Genomic DNA, 14,440 nt, shown 5'->3' with positions numbered 1-14,440 from the left:
GGCTAAGGCTCTTGGTACAATATTCAGTTGTTGAAGTGATCATATTCATCCCTTTATGTGAGCATGATGACTGCATTTAATATTTTGCCAGTAATTGTCAAGTTCAGGGAGTTTTCTTATATTTCAGCTTGTTTTGGAGTTTATTACTCTTCTAGTCAAGAATGAAGGTTAAAATTTGTCACCTGCCTTTTTGGTATGTGTCAAGATCATATCTATTAGAATTTGTCTCAGCTTTTATTATACTAAATTGTATTAATAGCATTACTGATGTTACACTGGCCTTGTGTTACTAGAATAAATACTGCCTGGTCATTGTGGTTAGTGGTTATGGTGGTTTTTAATATATACCACTGGATTTAATTTTATATATTTTGATATAAGCATAAATGAGATGGGATCTTCTAATTTTGTGTTCTGTGTTTCTCTTTCTGGTTCGTTACCATGGTTTTACAACCTTCATAGAATAAAGTGAGACATTTTTCATCTTTTTCTGTGCTATCCAGGGAAATCATCTGTTATTTGAAAGAGTAGTAGAATTTGACCATGTGACATATTTGGGGTTTTGTTATTGTTGTTTACCTTTTGTTTTTAGAGCTAAGTTTTAAAATATACATGTTTTGATTTCTAAAATAGTTCTTGTCACCTTCCTACCTTTTGTTTATCCCTTGCCAGATTTATTAGAGGCTCTCGTCTGCTGCTCTCTCCACACAAACACGTGGTCAGAGAGATGTTTTCTAAGGCAGAACATGGATTTGTTTTCCATTGTGGTCAGAGAACTTGATCTTGGAAGTAAAAGTTTATGCTGTCTGTAACTTTATATATATGCTAGGACGAATTGTTAAGACTGGTTCAGTTGTAAACATTACCTTGATGTTTCTTCTCAGCCTCTTTCTTTTTTATTGAATCTGAAATTGGAGTTTTCTGGGACTTCTTAAATGAAGAACTATTCCTTTTTAGTAGTGGTGTTTTCTTTTCAGTGGTTGTAGTGGTAGCATTTCTGTTCTGGATCCTGATCCAGTATACTTGTTTCCCTTCCATGGGTTCCCTAACTTGGGAGTGATACTTTTCACTATGATATTACAATGGGCATAAATCTTTTAAGATGTCTTTTTTTGGTGACTTACTGAGATTTTGAGGGGCAAATAAAAACTGTCTTGATCAAATCTCTTTGTTTAAACCACGGGCTAGCAAAGTTCTTCTTAAAAGGACTGACAGATATTTTAGGCTTTGTGGGGCTGTTATGGTCTAAGTTGCAGCAACTCAATTTTTTTTTCTTTTAAAGACTATTTTTCAGGAGCAGTTTTAGGTTCACGTCAAAATGGAGGGGTAGGTAAAGAGATTTCTCATATATCCTCAGCCCTCAATATGCATAACCTTTTCCCCATTATTAATATTTCACACTAGAGTGGCACATTGGTTATAACTGATGAACCTACATTGATATATCATAATTACCCAAGTCCATATGTTTACATTAGGGTTCTTTATTAGTGTTTTACATTCCATGGATTTGAACAAATGTAAAATGACATGTATCCATTATTATAGTGTTATGCAGAGTGTTTTCACTGCTCTAAAAATCTTCTGTGCTTGTCCTGTCCATCCCTTCTGCTGTCTCTGGCAACCACATTTTATTGTTTTCATAGTTTTGCATTCCCAGAATGTCAAATATTTGGAATCATATAATATGTAGGTTTTTCACATTGGCTTCTTTTCACTAAGTAACATGCATTGACATTTTCTCCAGGTTGTTTCATGCCTTGTGAGCTCTTTTCTTTTTATTGCTGAATAATATTCCAGTGTAAAGATGTGTCACAGTTTGTTTATCCATATACCTACTGAAGGACATCTTGGTTGCTTCCAAGTGTTGGCAATTATGAGTAAAGATGCTGTATACATCTGTGTGCAGATTTTTGAGTAAATGTGTTTTCATTTCCTTTGTGTAACTGCCAAGGAACATGATTGCTGGATTGTGTGCTTAAGAGTCTGTTTAGTCAATAATTTACCAAACTGTTTTCCAAAGTGGCTGTACCATTTTGTTTTCCCACTGGCAAGGAATGAGCTTTTGTTGCTTTATATCCGTGCCAGCATTTGGTGGTATCAGTATTCCAGGTTGTGGCTATTCTGATAGGTGAGTCATGGTATCTCTTTATTGTTTTAATTTGCATTTCCATGATGGTGTATGATGTGTCTTTTCATAGGCTTGTTTACTGTCTTTACGTCTTCTTTGGTGCTGCTGCTGCTGCTAAGTCGCTTCAGTCGTGTCCGACTCTTAGCAACCCCATGGACTGCAGCCTACCAGGCTCCGCCGTCCATGGGATTTTCCAGGCAAGAGTATTGGAGTGGGGTGCCATTGCCTTCTCCCTTCTTTGGTGAGGTGTTTGTTAAGGTTTTTGGCTCAGTTTTTAATTGAATTGCTTTTCTTATTGTTGAGCTTTGAATTCTTCGTATATTTTAGATAACATTCCTTTATCAGATGTGTCTTTTGCAAATACCTTGTCCCAGTCCATGGCTTGTCTTATTCTTTTGACTTGATCTTTGACGGTGTACTGTGAGGGCTTTCCAGATGGCGCTCATGGTGAAGAACCTGCTTGCCAATGAAACGTAAGAGATGGGAGTTTGATCCCTGGGTCAGGAAGATCCCCTGAAGGCAGGTATGGTAACCTACTCCAGTATTCTTACCTGGAGAATCCCATAGACAGAAGAGCCTGGTGGGCTACATACAGTCCATAGGGTCGCAAAGAGTCGGACACATCTGAAGCAGCTTAGCATAACACAGCACACTCTAGCTTATCACCCACCAGCTGTCAGAGCTAGTACTAGGGTACTTCAGGGAAAGCAACCGGCTAGGCTGGGATATAGCCTTGCCCACTAGCTTCGAAGTCGCTAGGTTGTGTCCAACTCTTTTGCGACCCCATGTCAGCTGCTTCAAGACTTCTTGAGCCCACAACTACTCTGGTACCTGGCTCTGTCCTCCAGAGGGTCCAGAACCAAGCCTTGCACACTAGTAGGCTGGCAATAGATGCCCCCCTAAGGGCCCTGCAGCCAGAGACCTCAGGTCCTGACTCTGCCCACCAGTTGGCTGGCACTAGCCTTAGACCAACCTCAGCAAACATTGGGCAGGCACCAGCTTCAGGTCACCTTCAGCCCTAGCCTGCCCACTAGTAGGTTGATACACCAACTCCAGGACCTCCAGGGCCAAAGACTCTAGGATCTGGCTTTGCCCACCCAGGGACTGGTACTAACCCCAGACCAGCTTTACCAGCTTGCTCATAGGACCTGCCCTGGTGTAAGCCAGCAATAGCTCTAAGACATCTTGGACCCCTCAGCAGGCCTACCCAGGATTCAGCCCTACACACCAACAGGACAGAGACAGCTTTGGGACACCCTGGGCCCTGCAGCCAGCTGTGTCAAGAACAGGCTCTGCCTACCAGCCGATGAACATTAGATCCAGGAACCCCAGCTCTGTGGTCACCCACCCCACAACCTGGCTCTGCCCACCAGTGATCCAGTGCTAGCCTTGGGACCCCCTAGGGATCCACAGCCAGCCAGCCGCCTTGTGACCCAACCCTGCCTAGCATCAACCAGCAGCCTTTGTGTAAGGACCTGGCAAACAGCTGAATTGGAGCCAGCTATGCCTGCCAGGCTGTTCATAGTAGTCAGCTTGCTGTAACAGCAGGACCCATGCAGCCCCCATGAGGGGCATCCCTTGAGCATACAGTTCTGGTGACCAGTTGGAGTGTGTTGCTGGAACACGTAGGATGTCTTCTACTAAAGAGAAGTTCCAAGGTTGGGGAATGTAACCAAACTACCAAATACATAGCAATAGAAATGGCAGATTAGTCAAAAAGAGGCCACAGAGGTACACGTTCTAAATGAAGGAACAAGATAAAACTCCATAAGGACTAAATGAAGTAGAGATAAGCAATTTACCAGATAAGAAGTTCAAGGTAATCGATCATAAAAATGTTCAAAGAAATTGGAAAAGATTGGATGTATAGATTGGGAATACAGACGTTTTTAACAAAGAGTACTAAAATATGAAATGACTAAATAGTATAAGAATGCAGTAACAAAGGAAAAAAAATATGCTAGAAGGAATCAACAGTAGATTAGATCATAGAGAGGAACAAGTTAGCTGGAAAAATGGAGTAGTGGAAATCAATGAAATGGAACAGAAAAAGAATAAAAAGAAATGAGGACAGTTTAAGAGACTTGTAGGACACCAAGCATCTGAACATTTGCATTTTAGTAGTCCCAGAAGGAGAAGAGAAAAAAGGGAATGGAATGTATTTGAAGACACAATAGCTAACAACTTCCCTGACCTGGGAATGGACCAGGAAGAACAGAGAGGCCCCCAAGAAGATCAACCCCCAAAAGATAACACCAAGATACATTGTATAATTAAAATGGCAAAAACTAAAGATAAAGAGAGACTATTAAAAGCTGCAAGGAAGAGTAACACGTTACCTAAAAGGGAACTCCCTTAAGGTTATCAGCTGACTTTTTAGCAGAAGCCCTGCAGAGCAGAAAGTTGTGGCTTGATACACTTAAAGTGATGCAAGGGAAAAATCTACAACCGAATATACTCTACCCACAAGACTTTCATTCAGATTTGATATAGAGGTCAAAACTTTTACAGATAAGAAAAGCTTATAGAACTAGCAAACCAACTTTACACAGAGTAGTGAAGGGGTTTTTCAAAGAAAAAAAGAAAAGGCCAAGTTTTTATCATGATGGATGATGAGATTTAAAAAAAAATGTGGAGAAATAGTGATATATTTGAGAAGGGGAAAAATTGCAACCTGGAATGATTTTCACTGCAGTAGTAAACATTTCAGGCATGATACAATTTTAGTAATATTGACAGGTAAAAGAATGTTAGAGAACGCAAGATAATTAAGTTTTAAGAATGTCATCTGATGTGTATGTCAGAATTCCCAGGCCCTTTGCTCAATTCTCTGCAGCCACTATCCAAAGGGCAGTTGTTCAATTATCTGTCAGGGCTCATCCTAGAAAAAAACTGGGAAAAATGAAAACATGAGCAGAGGGTTTTATTCAGTACTTTTGTTTTTTTTTTTAAAGGTAGATTACTGAGGGAAAGGGGTTGCTGATTTAGCATTCTCTGGGATTCTAATATCCCCTCTATCCTGGAGATAGTGTTAGTTGATTTTGGAATTTACCTAATGAGATAACAAATTTTCTTTTTAAAAATACACCAACTCAGGAGGCCTGTATGTATATTCATTGATGCATGAACATTGTTACTCCAGGGAGCCACCTTAGATCCTTGTTAAATTACCATATATGACTCCCTGTCCTCCTCTTAAGTCAGCTCTGATCATCCCTCCTTGAATCTTAGTTGGCTATTCCACTTACTTATCCAAAGTGTAATAAACACACCTCAAAAAAATAAAATAAAAAGGCCACAACTAGAAATATGAAAATTATGAAAGAAAAACATATTATTGGTAAAGACAAATATATAGTAAAGGTAGTAAATCAACCACATGTAAAAGTAGTATGAAAGTTAAGAAATAAAAATAGTAAAATCACCTATATCCCCAATAAGTAGTAAAGGGATACACAAAAAAATGTAAAATATGATGTCAAAAACATGACATATTGGGGCGGGTAGAAATTCACAGAGTTGTTAAAATACATTTGAACTTAAGAGATCATCAGCTAAAAATAATTACTTAAAACATACGTATTGGTATATTTAAACTGCATGGTAACTGCAAACCAAAAATGTAATAATATAACAGATGCACACACAAAACAAGAAAGGAATCCAAATGTAACACTTAAGATGATAATCAAATCACAAGGGAATAGAGCAAAAGAAGAAAGGAACAAGAAACAGCTTCACAAAAAGCCCAAACACAATTTTCAAAATAGCAATAATTCAGTAATTACTATCAGTGATTGGGCTTCCCTGATAGCTCAGTTGGTAAAGAATCTGCCTGCAATGCAGGAGATGCCAGTTTGATTCCCGAGTCGGGAAGATCCTCTGGAGAAGGGATAGACTACCCACTCCAGTATTCTTGGGCTTCCCTTGTGGCTCAGAATCTGCCTGCAATACGGCAGACCTGGGTTTGATCCTTGGGTTGGGAAGATCCCCAGAGAAGGGAAAGGCTACCCACTCCAGTATTCTGGCCTGGAGAATTCCATGGACTGTATAGTCCATGGGGTAGCAAAGAGTCAGACAGGACTGAGTGACTTTCACTATCAGTAATCACTTTATATGTAAATTGACTGAAAGCTCTAATCAAAAGATATAATTGCTGAATGGATACAAAACAAGACCCATATATACACTGCCTGCAAGAGAACTCACTTCAGATCCTAAGACACACACAGACTGAAAGTAAGAGGGTGGAAAAAGTTATTCCCTGCAAGTGGAAATGAAAAGAATGTCAGGATAGTTATATCAGACAAAATAGATTTTTACAACAAAGACTATCAACAGGAGACAAAGAAGGACATTACATAATGACCAGGGGATCTATCCAGTATGCAGCCAGCATAGGCACACCTAAACACATAAAACAAATATTAGCAGACTTAAAGGGAGAAATTGGTAGTAACACAATAATAGTAGAGGATTTTAACACCCCACTTACATCAGTGAACAGATCATCCAGACAGAAAATGAATAAAGAAATATTGGCCTCAATCAACACATTAGACCTGTGCTCTGAAGAGCAGAGTACACATTCTTTTGAGGTACATGTGGAACATTCTTCAGGATAGGTCACATGCTGAGCCACAAAACTAGTCCCAGTAAAGTTACAAAAATTCGAGATCTTATCAAGCATCTTTTGCAACCACAATACTGTGAGATAGGCATCAGCCACAAAACAATAAAATTACTATTTATTTGTATTATTAATCCCTCAAAAAACAAAACAAAACCCCAGACACATGGATGCTAAGTAGTATTCTACATAACAACCAGTGGATCATTGGAACAATCAAAGAAAGAATAAAAATACACCTGGAGACAAATGAAAATGAAAACATAATGATCCAAAACCTATGGGATATGGCAAAAGCAGTTCTAAGAGGAGAATTTACAGAGATACTAGCCAAACTCAGGAAACAAGAACATTGTCGAATAAATATCCTACACTTACACCTAAACGATGTAGAAAAAGAATGAATAAAACCCACCCAAAGTTAGTAAAAGGAAAGAAGTTATAAAGATCAGAGCAGAAATAAAGGAGATACTGAAAGGTTGTTGCTGAGCTGTGAAAGATGACAGGGTTCTTGGCCTCTGGAGGAGAAGCATTCAATCTGGGGCCAGTGACAAGGCTTGATCGCTCAGAGCTTTTGTACTTTAATAAAGTTTTATTAAAATATAAAAGAGATAGAGAAAATTTCTGACGTATACATCAGAAGCCGGCAAGAGTGCCCCCCTGCTTGTCTTTACCCGGATGTTATATAGTTACTAGCAGTATGCTAATTAGAGAAAGGAAATGTCTCAAAACTCAGAGACTGACACCAGGCCCCTCACCCACAACATGCATTTTGGGATAACATTGGTACAAGGTGAGTTTTCCCAGGCCATAAAATGATTGACATGAATCTTGAAGAAAGGCAGGTTTCCAAGTAAATATATAGATTCATTAACATAGATTAGAAGAACTTTTGTATGAAGAAAACATACTGGTTTGTCAAGGTTTTGAGTCTTCGGCAAAACTGACTTGAAGACAGAGTCTAGGGTAAATACATAGTTCATTAACATAGCTTAAGACAAACATTTCTATAAGAAAAACACACTGGTTAGCTCACGGTTTGAGGAAAGTTAAGTTCTGGTGGAACCAGGTGTCATCATGGCAACACGAAGGTGAAAAAAACACTTGTAGTTTGTTTCCTCCTGCCGCTTAAGAGAGAGGTGGAAAATGTCTGATACTTGTTTCCTCCGTTTGGAAACCCCAGCCTTCCTGCTTGTTACCCTCTCAATACCTAAAAAATAAAAGATTAATGAAACTAAAAAGCTGGGTCTTTGAAAAGATTTTTAAAAAATTGATAAACCTTTAGCCAAACTCATGAAGAAAAATAAGAGAGGGTCCAAATCAATAAAATCAGAAATGAGAAGTTATAACTGATACCACAGAAACACGAAAGATCATTACTCACCAATAAAATGGACAGCCTAAAAGAGATGGAAAAATTCCTAGAAATGTCCAGTCTCCTAACACTGAACCAGGAAGAAGTAGAAACTGTCAGCAGATTAGTTACCAGTAATGAAACTGAGTCCATAATAAAATTACTCCCAACAGACTATAGTCCAGGGCTAGATGACTTCACAGGTGAATTCTACCAAACATTTAGAAAAGAGCTAACACCTGTCCTTTGTGAACTATTCCAAAATATTTGCAAAGGAAGAAATGCTTCCAAACTCTGTGAAGCCAGTATCACCCTGATACCAAAATCAGACAGACACAGCAGGTTAAAATCATATGTTTTTCTCAGCAGGTTGATAAAAGGAATTAGATGTCATATCTATCTTAGGTAAAGCTCAAGGCAAACTGGAATTAGAAGGAAGCTTTCTTAGCCTGACAATTGTTAGTAAAATGTAAAAGTGGTCTCCTAAAATCAGGAAAAAGACAAGAGGCCTGCAGTCACCTCTCTTCAATGTTGTTCTGAAAATCTTGACGTTTTCTTTTGCTGTTACGGAAAAGCAGGAAGTAGAAATAAAATAATGACGAAAAAGAAGAAACGTAACACTGTCTTTCTCAAGTGGTTATTGTCGCCTTTGAACTAAAAGGATTAACAAATTATTAGAAATAATAGACTTTGCAAGATAGCTGAATATAGGATTCATATTAGAAAATAATCAGTTGTCTTTCTTCCTACCATGAACAGACAAAAGATGTTGTTCTTCAGTCACTAAGTCGTGTCCAGCTCTTTGTGACCCCAAAAAACTGCAGTACGCCAGGCTCCTCTGTCCGCCACTATCTCCTGGAGTTTGCTCAAATTCATGTCCATTGAGTTGGTGATGCTATCTAACCATCTCATCCTCTGCCACCCCCTTCACCTATTCCCTTCAGTCTTTCTCAGCCTCAGGGTCTTTTTCAGTGAGTCAGCTCTTTGCATCAGGTGCTCAAAGTATTGGAGTTTCAGCTTCAGCAGCAGTCCTTCCAATGAATGTTCAGGGTTGATTTCCTTTGGGATTGACTGGTTTGATCTCCTTGCAGTCCAATGGACTCTGAAGAGTCTTCTCCAACACCACTTTTCAAAAGCATCAGTTCTTCTGTGCTCGGCCTTCTTTAGAGTCCAAACGATAAAAGTCAGACAAAACATATCTGTCAAAATAAGATACTGTTGACAACAGAAAAAAAAAAAAAGAATCTAAAAATATATTCAAGCTGTATGGAAAAATTATGAAACTTTTTGGGAAGGCATTTAAAAAATTAAATACCGACATACCATCTTCTTGAATAGGAAGATATCAGTATCTAAAAGATGATTCTCAAAAACGATCTGATGTACAGATTTAACTTAAAAACACATTAATATTATGAGGAACTTGATGAGCATAGAGAGGCCTCAAAAGAGCCAACATTTTTAAAGAAGGAGAAAATGAGGGTCCTTATGTTATTAGTACTGAAGACCTATTTTAAAGATATGAAAATTAATAATTAAGAATATAATATTATTGGCTTTGGGATAGACAGTTGACCAGTGGATTGGAGTATAGGACCCACAGCAGAGAGGTCATTGAGATCACTGGAAGATGGCAGACTTCCCTGCATTTATGATGTAAAACAAACTTGCATGATCTTGACAGAGTTAAAAATTTCTTAAACATAGAATACAAAGTAAAGGGGAAGGTTGATAAGTCCTATGAAATTAAACTTAAGAACATCTGTTCTGTTCATTGAAAGATGTTGTAAAGAAAGTAGAAAGATAAAACACAAACTGGGAGAGAAGACTTGAAACACCGCCAAAGGATTTGTGTGTGTATATATACATGCGTACGTGGGTCAATGCATGCATACATATATGCAGCTGGGAAATCAGTAAGACAGAAATGTTTCTACACAAGAGGAAAGATAAATGGGGAGTAAGCATATGGAAAGATGATCAATCTCATATGTAGTCACGAAATGCAAATTAATACCACAGTAGCATGCTATTTTATGTTTACCATGTTAGCCAAAATTCTCATCCTGACATTACCAAAGATAGCAGGGAATTTGATCACCACAAAGTTTTATACACTTCCAATGAGAGAATAAATTGGTGTAATAGTTAGGAAAATAGTTTGTTGTCTTAAGAGTTGGGCATCCACATTTCAAAAGACTGAATAGTTCATATTTTTATGGGGTATTTACCTAGAACGGTGTCTTTAAGACTATTTTTACTAGACTTGTAGTAATATATTTACAATTTGGTCAATTAAACACATAGAGGTGGATGAGTATCAAAGGTTCATGAAATAATTGCATTGCATTTGATGCTATCCTATTTCATTTTTAAGACTTCTGATTTTGGTTTTTTAAATGAATGAGTTGCTACTTGGAATTTGAAACTACGCTTATCTGTAGGCATATTGCACATGTATGTTCTGGGGAGACTTATAAGAAAAAGACTGTAGTAGCGACATTGTTCATAATAACAAGCTGAAAACAACCAAATTTCAATAACAGGGAAATGAATAGATGTTTTGGTATATTTTTGTATGGTTACATGGGGACAGCATTGCAAACAAATAAATAAACTTAAATAAATAAATACAAAACAGAAATCTTTAAAATATTGAATTAAAACAACATAATTTTTTATAAAACTAAAAGATGCAAAAGAGCCTATGGTTTAGAGATGTGTATAAATGTAATGAAATCACATAGACATATGTATACAGGGAAAAATACTAAAATGATAAACAGACTTTGGTGATTACCTTTGGGTTTGAGAAGGCAGGTGAAAGAATGGGGGCAGATAGGTTATTAGTGCTGACCTGTTTCTTGATTTGGTGATTTTAAGGTAGTTTGTTATTATTATGCTTCATTATATATACATGCTACATATATTCTTTGTATTTGCCAAATTAGATCAGTGTTTTTAGTAGCTTCATAGAGCTTGAGTTCTGCAAACATTTCTTATGTGATTTCTTGAACAATTTTCTGCATTTTTGCTTATATTCCTTTTTCTTATTTTCAAGAGAAGCCAGAATTCCCGATTTTTAGAAAGTATCTCCAGTTTGAGGACTTCCCCAGTAGCGCTAGTGGTAAAGAACCCACTTGCCAATGCAGGAGAATTAAGAAGTGCAGGTTCGATCCTTGTGTCAGAAAGATTCGCTGGAGGGAGGGCATAGCAATCCACTCTAGTATTCCTACCTGGAGAATCCACATGGGCAGAGGAGCGTGACAGGCTTTGGTCCACGGGGTTGCAAAGAATCAGACATAACCAAAGCAACTTAGCATGTACCCACTCCAGTTTGAAGGTTTTTCTTGAGAAGAAACCCGTTGGATGTCAAACAAAATTGGTTTAGGGACCAGATTTGCACATATGCCACCAGCGTTCTTGGTCCTCATCCTAACGTTCTCCTCACATAATTCATTTTCTGTGGAGATGGATTTCCTGGGGCTGTTTTTCCCTTGGGTTGAAATGGCTTGTCTGCTGGATGTTAATGGATGATGGTGGAGGAGGATTCAGCATTGTAATCTCTCTCTCTCTCTCCTTTTTTTTAATACAATTGATTTCTAAAAATCATTTGTTTATTTGGCTGCACTGGGTCTTTGTTGTGGCATGCAGGATCTTCATTGTGTCACACGGGATCTTTGCCTGTGGCTCACTGACTCCCCAGTTGTGGCTCACAGGCTCAGTAGTTGTGGCATGCTGGCTCCAGCCCAGAGCTGGCAGGCTTCTCTAGTTGTAGCACCCAAGCTCTCTGGTTGTGGTACATGGGCTTTGGAGCACATAGGCTCAGTAGTTGCAGCATGTGGGATCTTAGTTCCCCAACCAGGATTTGAACTTGCATCCCCTGCATTGCAAGGTAGATTCTGAACCACTGGACCACCAGGGAAGTCCCAAGCATTGTACTCTTGGGACTGTTTCATATACACGTGTTCTGGCACCTGTTCATATTGTTACCCAAAATGCAGGTCCCTATGCCTGATGCACAGTGAGGTCAAACAATACTAAAACATTGGAGTTTGGAACAGGGAAAGGTTTATTACAGAGCCATGCAAGGAGATGCATAGCTTATGCCCTAAGAACCCCAAAGTTACTGAAAGCTTTCTGCAAAGCCATTTTTAATAGGAAAGGTGGGGGAGGGGCATGGTTAGTTGTTGCATACTGCTGCTAAATCACTTCAGTCGTGTCCGACTCTTAGCGACCCCATGGACTGCAGCCTACCAGGCTCCTCCGTCCATGGGATTTTCCAGGCAAGAGTACTGGAGTGGGCTGCCATTGCCTTCTTCGTGTTGCATACTACTTGGAGTCAAAGCCTTTGTTCTTGAAGTCAGGTCATGGCCAGGTAACTGTATTCCTGTAAAATGAATGTTATTCTCTGTCCTGACAAGAAAGGGCAAGGTCCCCAACTCTGCCCAGCTGCCATCACTGAAGGAGCCAGGTGTCTAACCCAACTGGCTCTCAGACTGTCCATATGAGGTGGGGGCCAGGTCCCACAGACTGCAACCCAGACAGACTGCTACTCCTGTTAGATTACAGAGACAGGAATGGGGGAGAGGTTCACTGTTCTCTCAAGGCCTGGGCCAAGGCTATTGGGTGGTCTTGGTGAGGAATCTGATGCCCTTGCAGGACACATCCCCCAGCTTGTTCTCTGGGACCAGCAGATCACCTGCTGGCCCAAGGCCAGGTGAGCTGGAGGGCCTCTGGGAGAAGGGTGGGATCCCCCTCTTTCTGTAACAGGGCAGGATGAGCACAGGCCTTAGCAGGTAGCCATTGCTGTGCCTCATTACTCCACATCCTGTTCGTAGCTAGGCAACAGGTCTTGCTCGGCCATTGGTCGGTGCCTCAGTGGACCCTGCCCACAAGCAACCAACTTTCAGTGAGCGACCCTTAGGGAAGAGATTGAGCCAAGGGTTGGTTGGTGGTGTGGTGTCATCAGGTGGAGAGTGAGGTAAGAGGCAGATTCAGGCCTTCTCCTGGAGGCCCTCCAGCTCACCCAGCCATCCATCTCTTTGTGTGAATCTGTAATAAACCTTTCTCTATTCCAGACTCAAGCGTTTTAGTATTGATGGCCCTCACAGTGCGTCAGGCACACAGACTCGCAACATTTCCTCACTCTTTACCTTATGACTACCATGCAGCCGACCCTTGGCTGAATTCCACTCACTGTTGCCCCTTAACAGTTGATTGCTTGTGGGCAGGGCCCACTGTGGTGCCAGCCAGTAGCTGAGCAGTACTAATGGTCGCTCATTGATAATTGGTTACTTGTGTGGGGCCCGCTGATGTGCTGACCAGTGGCTGAGCAGGACCGCTTCCCTGGTAACAGGATGTGGAGTTATTATGCACACCAATGGCTAAAGGTTCCCACTCACTGTGCTCTGTTACAGTATGGACTGAGGGATTGTTAAAGTTTCAGGAATTTTGTGAGCTGGTTTTTAACAACCATGTATATCTTGAAATTGGTCACTACAGCAGTATCAGTAATAGTATAGATTAGAATATACCCTACTTGTTTGACACTGCTTTCCCCTTTTGCCCCGTTATACTTTAATTTTCCACAACTAGAGTATCTTTCTCTGTGGTCTAAACGGTGACTACTGTGCTCTGCTTGTTTTTAATGAAAGAGAATCTATAAGAAACCAAAATGTACTAGATTCATTTGAAAGCTGTTCTATTAAAATAGAGATCAGAAAGAAGCTTTATATTTTGAGTCACTGAATTCCTTACTTTACTGTTCTTAGCTTCTTAGAAAGCTTCTTTTTAAAAACTCCAAAATCCTAGAACAAAATTTAGGTCTTTTTCTCTTTTCAAAGGGGGAAAAAATACAACTTTATGGCTCTCTTTGAGATGTTTTATTCTAAAGAATTTTTCAGATTTCTAAAAGGTTAGTCATTATTACAAGTCCCCACTGCTCACTTCGGGTGTGGGATATGTAGGTTGAAAGCAGTTAACTATTATTAGGCATCAGCAGGTCAGCATGGATGCACAAACATATGATGATCTCAGTCTAATAACTGCTCTTATTCCTGAACTTACCACCTCTCCTGCAGTTCCATGATGTGACTGCCTCACTACTGGGCCCTCCATTGTGCAGATTAGCCATGTATCAGTAGAATGTACAGTTCGAGAGCAGAGGCGTTTAATTAGCTACTTATGACCAAACTTTGTCTAATTAGATGGTACTTCATGAAGAGCCAGAAAACGTTTTTACAGTTCTCTTTGAAGACTGGTGCAGGCCCAGTTCTCTTAACATTGAGACCTCAGGGAATTTCTGTCTCATGATAAAGAAATA

General features: G+C 39.6%; 1 protein-coding gene across 1 annotated transcript in view; it reads left to right on the top strand.

Annotated features, from left to right (window-relative positions):
- Positions 1 to 14,440, top strand: part of AUH (AU RNA binding methylglutaconyl-CoA hydratase) — a 188,455-nt gene that overhangs the window by 68,496 nt on the left and 105,519 nt on the right. The gene's annotated exons all lie outside the window — the stretch shown is intronic.

Source organism: Dama dama, chromosome 16 (genome assembly GCF_033118175.1).
Source record: "Dama dama isolate Ldn47 chromosome 16, ASM3311817v1, whole genome shotgun sequence".
Taxonomy (NCBI): domain Eukaryota; kingdom Metazoa; phylum Chordata; class Mammalia; order Artiodactyla; family Cervidae; genus Dama; species Dama dama.
The sequence above is the reverse complement of the archived record's forward strand: the minus strand, read 5'-3'. Positions and strand labels throughout refer to the sequence as shown.